A 14,920-nucleotide genomic window follows, 5' to 3' on the forward strand; every position below is an offset into this window, starting at 1 on the left:
CAAATCTAGCTCCCACGTGTGAGCAGCTCTCTGCGGCTCTAAAAGATTTCATCCGTTATGTGCTGTTACAAACATAAATTTATATGTGTGCCATTTATGTTTCCTATTACTGCTTTAATAGTTTTTTCATTATATCACTACAAGTACCTTTCAAGATTGCTCACCCCTCTTTCCTGATTTGCTCCTATGCTGATATTTTGAGTTGCAGCCTTTGCCATCTGAATTCCATGCATCAGAATATAAAGGAGCGTAGGAGCTTACGTAGGATCAAGGGGGTGCTTTAACACCTAGAGGACAATGACTGTGTATGCTCATTTTTTAGTTTCTTTTAGCATTTATTGTAATACCTGGTATACTGGAAGGTCACTGACCTGGAGTCAGAAGACCTGGGTTTGAGTCTTGGTTCTACTAACTTTACTAGATGTGTGACCTTGGGCTAATCACATAACTTCTCTGACCTTCATTTTCCTCATCTTTAAACATGAGAATAATACCTATTTCCCAGGATTATGGTGAGAATTAAATGAGATGATACATGTGAAAACACTTTGCAGTTTGTAAAGTGCTATGCAAATAAAACTCGTATTAATGTAATGTGGAAGGAAGATTTTCAGTTAAATGGCTGATATTCATCCCTCTCTGGCTAAATTACATTGGAGTGGAGAGTAAACGTCTTTAAAGTCCGTTACAAGTTTTAAGGAGAACCTGTTCACAACAATCTCTTGCAGTTTAGGCCAGCTGCTTGTTTGAGGGAAAAATCCCAGTTTCATTTAATGCAGAGAAGTTTGATCTGTAGCAGCTAGTCCTCATGACTAAACAAAGTGAAAGATAGACCTTCAAACTTTGCCCATGGTCTCCTTCTGGGCAAATAAGACATTATTGACCAAAAGGGCAGTACTACTGAATCTGCCTTAAGGCTTTGAGTGGGGACTAGAGGGTCTGCGTGCAGATCAAATTTTTAAAACTCTGTCCTTTTGAAGACAAAGCTTCTGTAGGCTGAGGAAGACCTGTGTTGCTATTCATAACCTCTTTTAAATCAGAAGTTGGATTTGTTTTTTAATACAGATAATCCCCCAAACCCAAACATGTTGCTGTCGAATTGATTCTGACTCCTAACGACCCCATAGGACAGAGTAGGACTGCACCATAGGGTTTCCAAGGCTGTAGTCTTCACAGAAGCAGACTGCCACATCTTTCTCCTGCGGAGCGGCTAGTGGGTCTGAACTGCTGACCTCTCGGTTAGCTGCCAAGCACTTAACCACTGTGCCACCAGGGCTCCTCGGTACAAATCATAAAATCATTAAGTACCTTTTGGACTGTTCTAAGAGGATCCATTGGAATGGAAATTGTCATTAATTTGGTTAGATGATCACTTTTCAGTAAAATGGAGTCTGGAATGAGGATTGTTTTTAGGAAAAGGCAGACAAATAGTGACCAGCTTCAACAGCTCACATTAAGTTATCCGTGCAAACAAGAGGGATCCCAGCATAAGCTTTCCTATCCCTGGTTTCCCTTCACTGTCCTCTCCTTTCCTCTCTGCCCCCATCCCCTCCACCCTCGTTTCCTCCTTTCCTTCTTTTTCTCTCTCTTCCCACTTCTCCTGAGGTCAAATCAGTGATCGCTTGTGTCCAAAGATGCTTAAGTAAAGGAACACCCCACATGTAAATTTATCCCCAAATTACCTCTTATTCCTTTGACTTCCTTTCCTAGTCTTTCCTTGCACATTTATTCTTTCTTGAAATTTCCTCCCCTCTGTGCATGTGTGTACAATTTAAAGTAACAAAATTTGGAGATACAGGAGTTATCAAAAATTAATGTATACATATATTTTTTAGGATATCCAAATTTTTGTGAATATTTAAAAAACTTTTATTGAAGATTTATTATGTTCTCAACATTGTACCAAGTACTGAGAGATAAAAGAATGGAAATAAGGAAGGAAACCACATACCCGCCCCCTCTTTTTTTAGCTGTCAAGACTTTATTATGCACAGGGGTGGGGGGCTCAGGCCTTCTTGGCAGCCTCCTTCCTCATGGTGTCCAGGACATTGCTCTGCACCTCTTGCCTCCCCTTGGCATGGATGTGTGTCAGCACCCTTTTTCTTGATGAACTTCAGATCCCGCTTGTCCCTGGAGACCTTAAGCAGCCCCATGGTGGGCTCTTCCTGGGCAAAACTGCATCCCTCTCTGACAGGCTCCCACATAAACGTAGTATGCTTGGTGAGGCACCCATGGTGGTGGCTGTGCCTGGACCTGCTCACTTTTGGGGTCACCTTGTTGCCTTCATTTGAGGCCTATGGCCATGGGATAGTGCAGAGCCATGGCTGCTGCTCTTCAGTGGCTGCTGCGGTGGAAGAAACCAACCTTTTTTGAGATTACTGTGTGCTAGGCTCTTCAACGTATGTTGTCTCATTTAATTTTCACAACACTGTGAGGTACGTATTACACTCCCTGTTTTAAAGAGACCCAGAGAGGTTCTGTGACTTGCTTTAAGGTCACATATCTGGCAAATGGCAGCACTAGAATTTGAACCCATGTCTTACAGAATGGTAACTCCAAAGCCCATGCTCATTTCATTATTCCACAGATGCGTAATATTGCCCTGGGCTTTGAAGCCTTTATTGACTAAATAGCAAAAATCCACCATAAACCCTTGGAACTGGTACTTTGATGTGTTTTATGGTTAAGTTCTGAAGTAAGTTTACAATGACTCTATGCAGTAAGAATTTAGGAAAGGGGAGGCGTCATTAAGGACTGGATCATCAAGAAAAGCTTCATTGGAAATTGAGATGGTTCGGAAAAGTGTGTCATATTTGAAAGAGTGAAGTACATTCCAGGTAATAGGTCCAACATTAATTTGAAAAATTATTTCTGAGAAACTAGCTGATTCCCTTATTGTTGAATTAAGTGGCTATGAAATCCTCAGAAATGAAAGAAAGCTCCAGTCGGTATGTTATTACCCTATCCCTGGTATAGAGTGAAAAATACAAAAGAAGGAAGAGGATAAATGATAGGAATAAGTCTGGCACTTGAAATATTTAACAGATTACCATAGTCACACTAGACAGTTCTCTCAGGATCAGAGTTAGGCACTAGGTACCCTGTTAAACTGCCTGGCATTTTATATGTGTTTCTGTAGCAATATTGAGTGTGAAAAAGATTTACTGACTCAAGTCAATATTTCATTTAAAATTTCACCTTAAAAATTATTGGTCTCTCAGTTTTTGTGTTTAGCTAGAAAAGTTTCGAACTGCAGTTTTAGTTTGGAAAAGTGTACTCAAACCAAACCAAACCCATTGCCGTCAAGTTGATTCCGACTCACAGTGATGCTATAGGACAGAGTAAAAAAACCTACAGAGTATAATTGCCCAATAAGGTTCCAAGGAGCAGCTGGTGGTTTCGAACTGCCGACTCTTTGGTTAGCAGCCAAATGCTTAACCACTGTGCCACCAGGGCCCCAAAAAGTGTATGTTATCTCTTTACCTGTTTAAACAAAATCTCACTTCTTTTATGTAGGAGATCTGAGGGCATGTGGATGGGAGTAGAGAGAGGGGTGTGTGCAGAGAAGCCATACCTGTGCCAGGGGTTCTTTTGGTCACCACCTACAGCCTGTATGTAATAAGGCTGGTGGACTACCCTGTACTTCTTTGCATTTAATGATGAATAAATGTATCTCAGTTTTTCTGATAAAAATTTACTGCATGTGTACCACCACCCAACACCAGCCAGCCTTTGGTGCTGAGCTAAGAAATCTTGTACTGTTGTTGTTACTGATCTCAGCATCTTCTTCCATGACACCCATCTGCATTAGAAGGGTAAAAATAATGATTTTTGCATGCCTTTCTGATTATACTCATTTATACTTTAATTAAATGCATAGATCATTTTTGGTTAAATTAAATGTAGATACCTACCTGACTTAATGTTTATTTATTAAAATATACTAAGAGATACTAAATATCTTTCATTTTAAATTTTTATTTTTTAGAAAGTAGAGGTGTGTGTGTAATTATAAGTTTTAAAAAAGTGTACTTAGAAGAATGACTATATGCTCCCTATATTTGGTGCTTTAATCCCCACTGTACTTTATGATTAGCTCATAGGAAATAGGGGTGGAAGGAACTAAGGAAAGAGCTGACATTTTTTAAGAGCTTACCTGTGGTTGGTACTTTATTTATATATTCACATTTTCTCATCATAGGAACAACATGAAGTAAATACTGTTGTTGTTATTAGGTACTATCGAGTCAGTTTCGACTCATAGCGACTCTATGCACAACAGAACAAGACACTGCCCTGTCCTGCACCATCCTTACGTTATGCTTGAACTCATTGTTGCAGCCACTGTGTCAGTCTACCTCGTTGAGGGTCTTTCTCTTTTCCACTGACCCGGTACTTTGCCAAGCATGATGTCCTTCTCCAGGGACTGATCCCTCCTGACAACATGTCCAAAGTATGTAAGACGCAGTCTCACTATCCTTGCTTCTGTGGAGCGTTCTGGTTGTACTTCTTCCAAGACAGATTTGTAGAAGTAAATACTAGATAATGAAATTGAGACGTGGAGGGATTAAGAAACTTTCCCAGAGGCTCAAAGCAAATAAATGGTAGAATTGTGATTTGAACTTTGGTCTGTCTAACACCTAGCTTAAACCCCATTAGTTATATATGGGGTTCATGATGACTACTCCTTCAATTAATGTTTAGTTAGCACTTTCAACTGCTTAGTGATATGCCAAGTATTGTATTCCGTAGGTTAATAGCAAACTCTCACTGTTCTCCAGAGGCGTATTTTACGAAACATGGTACTTGTCTGTCCTAGAACAAAGGGACAAGCATGGAGGTGATAGCCAGGTGGTTGACTATTTGCTTGAAACTTGTGTAATATTGAGCTTGTCGGTTAACCTGGGATTCAAGAGTTTTGTCATCTGTGTTGTTGTTGGGTGCTGTAGAATCGATTCTGACTTAGAGACCCTATGGGACAGAGTGTAACTGCCCCATAGGGTTTCCTAGGCTATAATCTTTATGGGAGCAGATCGCCTGATCTTTTCTCTGATGAACCGGCTGGTGGGTTCAAACTGCCGACCTTTTGGTTAGCAGCAGAGCACTTAACCATTGCCCCACCAGGGCTCTTTTCTGTCATCTCTAGAGTGAGGAAATTAAAGGATCTCTAAAGTCCTTTCTTCTTCTAAAATTCAGTGATTTGCCTATCAGCAGCAAATGATAATTTCTTGAAACTTTCAGTCTGTTGGGAAGTAGTAGCAATGATAAAGGTGATGATGATGTTGCCATTTGCTGAGCACCTCTGTACTGTGCACTGCACTTACATATTGCCAGTTCTGCTAACATCTTGGCAGGATAAACAGTATCTCTAGTTTATAGCCGGGGAAACTAGGCTCATAGAATTTGCCACTGAGCGTGCAACTATTAAGCAATGGAGCTGGGAGCTAAACTGCTTTCAGTTTTCAGGGCCAGTGCTTTTTCCATAGTACTGCTTAACTATAGCATCTCTGGCTACTTTAGGACTTGAAGATGAGAGATTTTCTAGTGTGAGCAGTTCAGAGGGTATGGGCTTTCCATGTCTCTATACCAGTGTATGGAAACCCTGGTGGCATAGTGGTTAAGTGCTCTGGCTGTTAACCAAAGCGTCGGCAGTTCGAATCCGCCAGGTGCTCCTTGGAAACTCTATGGGGGCAGTTCTACTCTTATCCTATAGGGTCGCCATGAGTCGGAATCGACTGGATGGCAGTGGGTTTTGGTTTTATACTGGTTTGTAGGAGCCCTAGTGGCACTGTGGTTAAGCGTTTGGCTGCTAACCAAAAGGTCAGTAGTTGAAATCCACCAGCCACTTGTTGGAAACCCTATGGGGTGGTTCTACTCTGTCCTGTCGGGTTGCCATGAGTCAGAATTGACTGGGTGGCAGTTGTTTTTTTTTTTTTTATTTGTGGGTTTTTCATTGATCTAACCTTATCATTCTCAACTCGTACGCGAAGATGTGTTTTAGGGCTTTTGTGTACTTCCATTTAAGGAAACTGAAGCTTACTGCAGAGGAATCACTAGCATGTGAAGATTTCATCATGGCTTTTCCAATTATATCAACAAAGTCATAGGAGAAACACCGATTCTTAGAGGTGGAATCGTCTGGCTAGTTAGAGTGAATTACACAATCGCTGCATTTTTCACAAGCTGGATTTCAGGGACACGTGTTTATGTTGGCGCCTCTCCAGTTGTGTTACATGCTAAATCACCACCTTTCTGGGTTTTTCCCCCCCTAGGTCTTATGTTAATTTAAAAGCATTTATTATATTTTGAGTAAAGTTAAATGAGGTTCAAGGCCACAGTGGTGGGGAAGAAGCTTTAAGCCGTGGAACGCAAGAAAGATATAGAGGCATTCTTATGGGGTGGCGGTAATACATAATCAAGCAGATGCTAACGAAAAATGAAATGCAGGGGCAGCGAGAAGAGACAGGGTGCTTGTTTGAAGGTTTTATAGAGGCGAGTACATTGCCTCTTTATTACAATCGTGTTTCTGCACTATAATAAGGTCTTTCATTGCAAGTTCAGCTTTTTTCATTCATTTGTTTTGTGCTCTGCTTCCTCTGTTGCTAATTGTCAGCACAATAGTCCTCCAACTATGAAGTCTCTGTGTCCTTTTGGACCAATTTGTCATTGTCTTTCTCCTCCACCCCCCAACCCATGCCCTCAGAATCTATTACCACGGTTGCATTTTTAGACATTTTTTATTCTTTAAAATGGCAGTGCTTTTGAAACATGCCAGAATAGTTCATGACAATTGAATCATCCAACCAGCAACAGTTATTGCTTCCAAAAGCACACAGATAAAGTTTCCATCTCTATAGGATATTCTTGTAAGGTAGTTAAAAATAAATATAAAATACTTCCTTTATAGGATGATTCATATGCATTGTTTCCTTCAAGCTTCACAATCCAAACCAAAAGACCAAACCTGTTTGCATCGGGTCAGTTCTGACTCTTAGTGACCCTGTAGAACAGAGTAGAACTGCCTCATAGGGTTTCCAAGGAGCGCCTGGTGGGTTCCAACTGCAGACCTTTTGGTTAGCAGCCAACCTCTTCACCGTCAGGCCACCAGGGTTTTCAGCTTCACAGTAGTTCTGTGGAAATTGGACGTTTTGTTATCATGTTTTTGTCAGACTTATTTACAGGTTTACTGTTTACCTCATAAATTATTTGGAATTTCTGTGACTTTAGAAATGACATCTCTATTCTTTTTCTACTACCAAAAACCCATGTTTTGCTTATAGACATGTTATTTTATTACAGCTAAGAAATCAGCAAAGTGGGCATAGGTTGACAAACCTGAACAACTGTAGTTACTAATGCTAATTCATGTTAGATTTTTAACATTTTGTCCAAGGAATATTTCAAATGTGCTTTCAGCCATGTGCCAATAATCTGACAGGCATTTTTCAGATGTAATTTCTATAAAGCCATCCTGAGACACTATTGTTCTTGACAGCTTATTAGCTTCCCCTACCTTACAATCATGTGCTCCAAGTCCACTGTTGCTTTTAAGTGTAATATTCACCAGGAAAATAGCAATTGTTCTTGAATGCATGGCTACTATGAATACTAAATAAGTTTGGTTAGGTTTCTTTGGGGGAAAATATTTTAATACTCCGTGTGTCACCTGTTTGAATCATTGATTTGCACAGAAGTAGAAAGCTAAGTATATAAAGCTTATTATAAAGAAAGAAACTTTATTTCCTCTCTTGTAAGCTACTAACATCCCTGAAACTAGGATGTGGTATACTGAGAAGAGCCAAGGATTTAGGGCTGGGAAAGTTGGATTCGAGAGTCGGTTTTACCACCTTACCAGCTGTGTGATTTTGAACAAGTGACTTACAAATCAAAACAGGTTTTGCTTTCTTATTTGTAGAATGAAAACTATGATAATACTTTAGAACTTTATTGGAAGGATTAAGTGAGATGTCAGATATCTGAAATCTTATGTTGTGGTGAAACAACTATTACTGAGTGGAAATAATCACTTGGTAGTTAATTCTTTAAAAAGAATAAATTTTGGCGAAGGATAGGCAGTCCCTGAGTTACGAACATCTGATTTAGGGACAACTCTTACTTGCCCTTTACCAAAAAAAAGAAAAAAAAAATCGAGTTGATTCTGACTTATAGTGATCCTATATGACAACGGTAGGACTGCCCCATAGAGTTTCCAAGAAGCAGCTGGTCGATTTGAACTGCTGACCTTTTGGTTAGCAGTGGAGCTCTTAACTACCACAACACCAGGGCTCCTTTAATGTTATGTAAGTTTGCCCTCACTTTGAAACACTTGAGCTCACCCCTAGTAGAAACAAATTCTTCATCACAATCACCTTCATTCGCTGCACATGCAGTTTTAAGTCATTGAAAAGGCTCTGAGCCCTTTCCTGCACTAACTAAAAAAATACCAAACCCGTTGCCATCAAGTCCATTCTGACAAACTAGAGTAAGTCTAAAGAAGGACCACCTGCACCTGTTCCAGCTTACCTACACATTCTTAAAGACACACGCGGGAATGGGGCTAGTTTCTGACCCTGATGGAAATCAACGTTTCCCTAATAACCTAAACTGACAAAAGATTTAAGGTGAGATTTTTTTTTTCTCTGTTCTCTTAGAGATGAGTGATTATTCTAAAGTGAACTCTGTGTTTAGCTTGCTGTGCGTTATTTAAATCAGATTTAAAAAGGAATTTTTTTTTTCTTGCTATAATAAAGACCCAGAGACCTCCTTGTGGCTGTGTTGGAAGCCTTTTAAAGTCAAGCTAACTTATTTGGAATCAGAGTTCCTGAATGTAAAGAAAAATACCAGTACCATCTCCCTGAAGTTTCAAGAAATTAAAGTGTTGTCCAGATAAAGGGCGGATTCCAGTACTGACGCTTTGATTATCTTTATATGTGCTTTTGATGAAATTCTTAGGGTTGGCTATTCATAAGTCTCCAGAATTCGTTGTGGCTCTAATGTCAAGAGTGTGAGGTCTTTCGGAACCTCAATCCGCTCATCTATAAAGTGAGGAAAATAACATTTCTGAACTATGCGGTGTGTCCAGCCTGGCATGTAGTGATCACTCAACAAACCTCCTCTCCTGGGGTTGCTTTCTACCAGGGCGCCTGCCACTCCTGTATATTTTTTCAGATGGATGTTATTAGGTTTTATTTATACGTAAGTATTTTTTTTTTATATATGTATCTGCTTCAAGCATGTAGTTTTCTTTAAGAATATTCATTACTAAGGTTCTCAGAAGTGGTCTAAACTGGACTGTACAGATTTTGAGGAAATAAGTATGTCAGATTTTTGAGGGGAAAGAGATGATAAAGTAAATTTTTATTCTATCAGAATTTGAACTTTCAAATATTCAGGTTATTTGAGGAGAAAGAAGAATAAGTCGTGGTAAGCTCTGTGCAATCTGAAATATTTCCTGAAGAATCTTTATTTGTATTCAGCTTGTGCGTACGTAGACTCTGATGACTACAGGAGAAATAGGAGGAGTATTGCAGATTCCTGGGAGATTACAATATAGTTGAGATGCACAGGAGACAGTCCTAGCATATGATCAAGTACCAGGATGTGGGATGTAGATACTAAGTGCAGTAGATGATCAGAGGCAGGAAAATATGAATTGAAATAATTAGAGAAGGTCTTGAATGACTGGATTCTAGTTAGAAGGAAAGAGTGCTTTCGATGAGAGAAACAGCATGAATTAAGTCCTGAAATTAAGAGTAATCTGGGAGTGTTTAGGGGATAAAGACACATCTACCATCGGAAAGTACTCACAGTTGCAGTGATGAGGAATAAAGGTTGAAAAAGATTAGGACTTTTGTATAAATAGCTTTGAAAGTCAGGCAAAGGAATTTGATCTTTGTCTTGCGAGAGTTGTCATTATTTGAGAAGGGAGTGATGTAATGGGCTAAAAGTCTGAGTAAGAATAATCCGTCCAGTGGTGAGTAGGACAACGTGGAGAGAGAGGAGACTGGGAGAGAGCTCAGTGGCTAAGAGTCTGAGTAAGAATAATCTGTTCAGTGGTGTGTAGGACAATGTGGAGAGAGAGGAGACTGGGAGAGAGCTCAGTGGCTGAGTCTGAGTAAGAATAATCTGTCCAGTGGGGTGTAGGACAGCGTGGAGAGAGAGGAGACTGGGAGAGAGCTCAGTGGCTAAGAGTCTGAGTAAGAATAATCCGTCCAGTGGGGTGTAGGACAACGTGGAGAGAGAGGAGACTGGGAGAGAGCTCAGTGGTCCAGGTTTCGGTAGTGAATTTTCCAAGTTGGGTGTCAGCAGTGAAAAGAAGGAATGGCTGTAAGAGACATTACAGAGAAAACCCATTAATGTGAATGCTGCTGGTTGAGCCATGTGGGTTTACGAGAGGGATTGGTCCAAGTTGACTGAGGATGTGATTCTTGGGTGATTAGGGAAACGGTACAGAAATAACATGAAGAGAAAAATTGTATTGGCCAAGTAATTTTTAGTTTGAAAAATTAAAAAAAAATAATAATAAAGACCTTTTTGGATATGTTGAGAATGCAGTAAGGATAGGGCCTTGAAACATTCTGTTTGTGCCTTACGGGAAGGGAACTTAATAAGAGTGGAGTGAAGACTTAAGTCATCAATTGAGGTGAAGCCCTGTGAGAGCCTTACCAGAATAAAGTCCAAAGTCCTCACCAGATCACTGCTGACCCTTCTGACCTTATCTCCTACCACTTCTCTAACTTGCTTAAACTTACTCTAGTCAGGCACACTGGGCTCCTTGCTGTTTCTCAAACCCATTTGTGGGCTCCCTCCAACTCGGAGTCTTTATACTTACTGTTCCTTCAGGCCAGGTCACACTTGACACAGGTATCTGATTCGCTCAGTTCCTCATTGCATTAAAAGACACTGTTTCTAATTGTGTTTTCTCAAATAGCACCCTCCCCCCCACCCCACCCTCATCCCCGGTCACTCAGGGTAATTTATTACCCTGCCTAATTCTTCTGCATAGCACTTACAAGGACTTAGTATGTTATAAGGAAGCCCTGGTGGCATAATAGTTAAGTGCTACAGCTGCTAACCAAAAGGTCAGCAGCTTGAATCCACCAGGCGCTCCTTGGAAACCCTGTGGGGCAGTTCTACTCTCTCTTATTGGGTCGCTATGAATCGAATCTATGGCAGTGGATTTAGTATGTTATAAACTCAGGATATGTTGACTCTAGGTAAGAGATAAATGGTTCAGACACAAATAATCAGGAAAATGGGCCTGAATCCAATGTCAGTTTGAGAAACACTTTTTTTTTTTTTTTTATCATTACTCATTTTAAAATATTATTACCATTAATCTTATTGTATTGAGGGTGTGAGAACCAGCAGTGAAAATACTTAGAGGCTCTGATGACTTCCTTTCTATCCCCCTTACTACCTTCTTTCCCTTTAGCCTAGCCCACTCCTCCTTCCAACCGCCCACTTCCTACACTCCTCCCTGGAGTAGCAATAAATGCCAAGGGCAGGATCCTCCTGAGGGGTAATCCTCTCCTGTCCGTCCATGCCCTGTGTTCAGAACCAGGATCAGACACACCACTGTCATCCAAGTGAAAATCTTTCTGGATTTCCTTGATGGAGAAAAGGTGTCAGAGACCAGAGAAGGGAAGGTATAGAAGAGGGAACACAGTGTCATCACTTTCACATATGATTAGCGACTGTTTAAGGTGCTTTTCATCACAGCGTATTCTCATCAGAAGAGCGTGGAATTTAGATTCAGGTAAACCTGAGATGAATCCTTACACCGTTACTCACAAGCTGTGTTTTGAGGCCAGTTACTTAGTCTTTCAGAACCTCAATTCGCTCATCTATAAAGTGAGGAAAATAACACTTGCTTGTGAGGTTTGTCTTTCAGATTAAATGAGTAACATTTCTGAACCATGCGGTGTGTCCAGCCTGGCACGTAGTGATCACTCAACAAACCTCCTCTCCTGGGGTTGCTTTCTACCAGGGCGCCTGCCACTCCTAGGACCCTGCCCTCTCAGTGGAGCAAAAGAATTTCTTTAATGTCGGTATATTCAGTCTTAACTTGAACACTATATTTTTTATCAGGTTAGTAAAAACATTAAACAAAAATGATTTTTGTTCCTTTTAAAGAATATACAATAGCTAGTATTATATTTGGGGGCTTAAAACTAAACTCACTTTATGGTCACTCTAACTCAGCATTATTTCATAATGGGATTAATTATAAATAAACCAGAACTCATTGCTTTTGAGTCAATATTGACTCATAGCAACCCCATAGGACAGAGTAGAACTGTCGCATAGGATTTCCAAGGCTAAAATCTTTATGGAAGAAGACTGCCACATCTTTCTCCCGCAGAGTGGCCAGTGAGTTCAAACCACTGATCTTTCAGCTAGCAGCTGAGCGCGTTAACCACTATGCCACCAGAGCTTCTCTAATTAGGAATAGAATCTGTTGTTATGCCTTTGTTTTTTTAATGTTGAACATTAGTAGAATTTATTTTAAAAGAATAGAATCAGCATTGAAAGGGTTAAAGAGGTTGAAATAAAATGTTAAACTTTTTAATAAAATCTGAACAGATGATCTCCCAAAAAATTCTTTTTGGTGTTTTTTTTTTTTTTTTTTGAACTGGCATGTTGCAGGCCCTCTAATTGGTTTTCAGGCTTTAGAGAGTAATTACAGCTTCAACAAACTTTGTCATCTGTGGTTCAGAATGGTGTAAAGTAAACAGAACGTTTGAAATTCAGCTTGTAGTTCAAGTTGCTCAGGAAAGTTTAACCAGTGTTTAACTAATTTAAATACTAGCATAACATAACTTGAAAAGTATCACATGTTATCAATATAATAAAATTTTGTATTTTATAGCATTTTGTATAAAAATGTGTACTTCATTCATGTATATTCCGTGGTTCCAGAAATCATAGATAATCATTTGGTTGATAGCTGTTTAGAATTTCTACCCAAAGTGTCCACTCAGCTTGAATTGGGGGTCTTCATATAACGAGAAGGAAAGTATTCTTCTGAAGAAATACTGGCTAATCTATTAACCACTGCCCCCTTTATGAATCTGAGTTTTCAGATCATGAACCAATGTGACTGGAAAACTTAGAGCTTTCATGGCACATTTTTTTCTTCTTTTACAGAGAGCTGGAGGATGTGTTCATGATTCTGTATTATGGCTAACATACAGGAACCCAAAGTTGTAGAATTTTCCTCTATACTGGCTCACTGGTTTTAACATAGTAATTTAGGGTTCCAACTGGTTTGAATTCAGATTCATCCCTTTAATTACATTTGTTTTTGTACAGCCTCCAAACTTAAGACTTACAGTAAAGTCTTTTCTTCTGTGGGTAGTGACCCAACTACTGCAGGAAATATCCCGAGCCAGCTTTTGGTAGCTGCCTCTCTCTTCTCCAGTCTCAATCTGATGGGTATTATTACTTAGAAATTGGATTTATTTATAGAATGATTTATATAGAAATCTATAAAATATAGTTTTATTTATTATAGTGTTTTTAATTACATGTAACAGTTTTTTGTTGGACCGAAGGCTTCACAAGGACCTGATTAAAACCTTTATAGCATGAGTGAAGTACTTTATAATTAATGTGTAGAATGATTAATAACTGAGTATACTGTGTACTGTGAGCTCACAGAGTTTCTTACTCACCGTTGTATGTCCAGAATGTGGCAGAGCGCTTGGCCCATAATTGGCACTTCATGTATGCTGCTCAGTCCACAGATACTTAGTCAAAAAAGAGAAGTTGTACATAACTACTTAGATCATTTGGTAAAATAGAGGGTCAGCAAAAAAGAGGCAGACCCTCAGTGAGATGGATTGACACAGCATATGAAATAATGGATTCAAACAGCAACAATTGTGAGGATGACAACATTTCATTCTGTTATACATAAGGTCACTATGAGTTGGAGTCAATTCAATGGCAACTAACAACAACTTAGATCATTATATTAATTTTTTTTTCCAAAACTGCTCCATAAGTACATGCATTTTATTCTTAACAAATTCTTTCCAGTGTTCTTCCTGGAAATGGTAATTAATATAATAACTTTTATTATCAATTTTAGCCTTATAAATTAACCGTATTTGATAATCACTTAGAATATGATATAAAAATATGTAGTAGTTTAAATAGCTCTTGTAATTGTAGCTTTGAGAAGTTCTTTAAGTTACAGCATTTAAACTTCATTTAGGTGTGGTATTGAAAATATACTTCCTTTAAAATTTTTACTTTAATTCCTGATAGTGATTCTAAAAGATGAGGAATCTTTTAGATTAGAAATGTATAAAGTACTTTGCCTAAGGTCTTACAGATAAAGGAATCCCTGGGCAGTGCAAATGGTCAGCTGCTAACCAAAAGGCTGGAGGTTTGAGTCTACCCAGAGATCCCTCGGAAGAAAGCCCTGGTCATCTACTTCCAGAAGACCGACCACTGAAAAACCCTGGGACGTGCAGCTCTCCTCTGACACATACAGGGTCACCATGAGTCAGAACTGACTTGATGACAGCTGGTTTTGGTTTTACAGCTAAAAGCAGAGCCTGGATTTGAATGTGGTACTCTAATTTAAAAAGGAACCCTGGTGGCTCAGTGGTTAAGTGCTCAGCTGCTAACCAAAAGGTCGGTAGTTTGAACCCACCAGCTGCTCCATGGGAGAAAGATGTAGCAGTCAGCTTCTGTAAAGATTATACCTTGGAAACCTTGTGAGGCAGTCCTACTCTGTCGCATAGGGTCACTAGGAGTCAGAATAGACTCCAAGGCAATGGGTTTGGTTTCTTCTAATTTCATAGCTGGTTATCATAGTGGGAATCTTTATGTAAAAGTACTATGTTGGATGTTCTTCCTTTCCTTTTCTGCTCCTCCTACTTCACTGTACGCCGTGGTTCATTCTTGA

At 39.5% G+C, this 14,920-nt stretch overlaps 1 protein-coding gene and 1 pseudogene across 6 annotated transcripts in view; one reads left to right on the plus strand and one right to left on the minus strand.

Moving 5' to 3' along the window:
* The window catches only part of AKT3 (AKT serine/threonine kinase 3), a 325,618-nt gene that overhangs the window by 173,465 nt on the left and 137,233 nt on the right, over positions 1 to 14,920 (plus strand). The window lies entirely within an intron of this gene.
* Positions 2,006 to 2,322, minus strand: LOC126066659 (60S ribosomal protein L36-like; annotated as a pseudogene).

This window comes from Elephas maximus, chromosome 24 (assembly GCF_024166365.1).
Source record: "Elephas maximus indicus isolate mEleMax1 chromosome 24, mEleMax1 primary haplotype, whole genome shotgun sequence".
Classification (NCBI taxonomy): Eukaryota; Metazoa; Chordata; class Mammalia; order Proboscidea; family Elephantidae; genus Elephas; species Elephas maximus.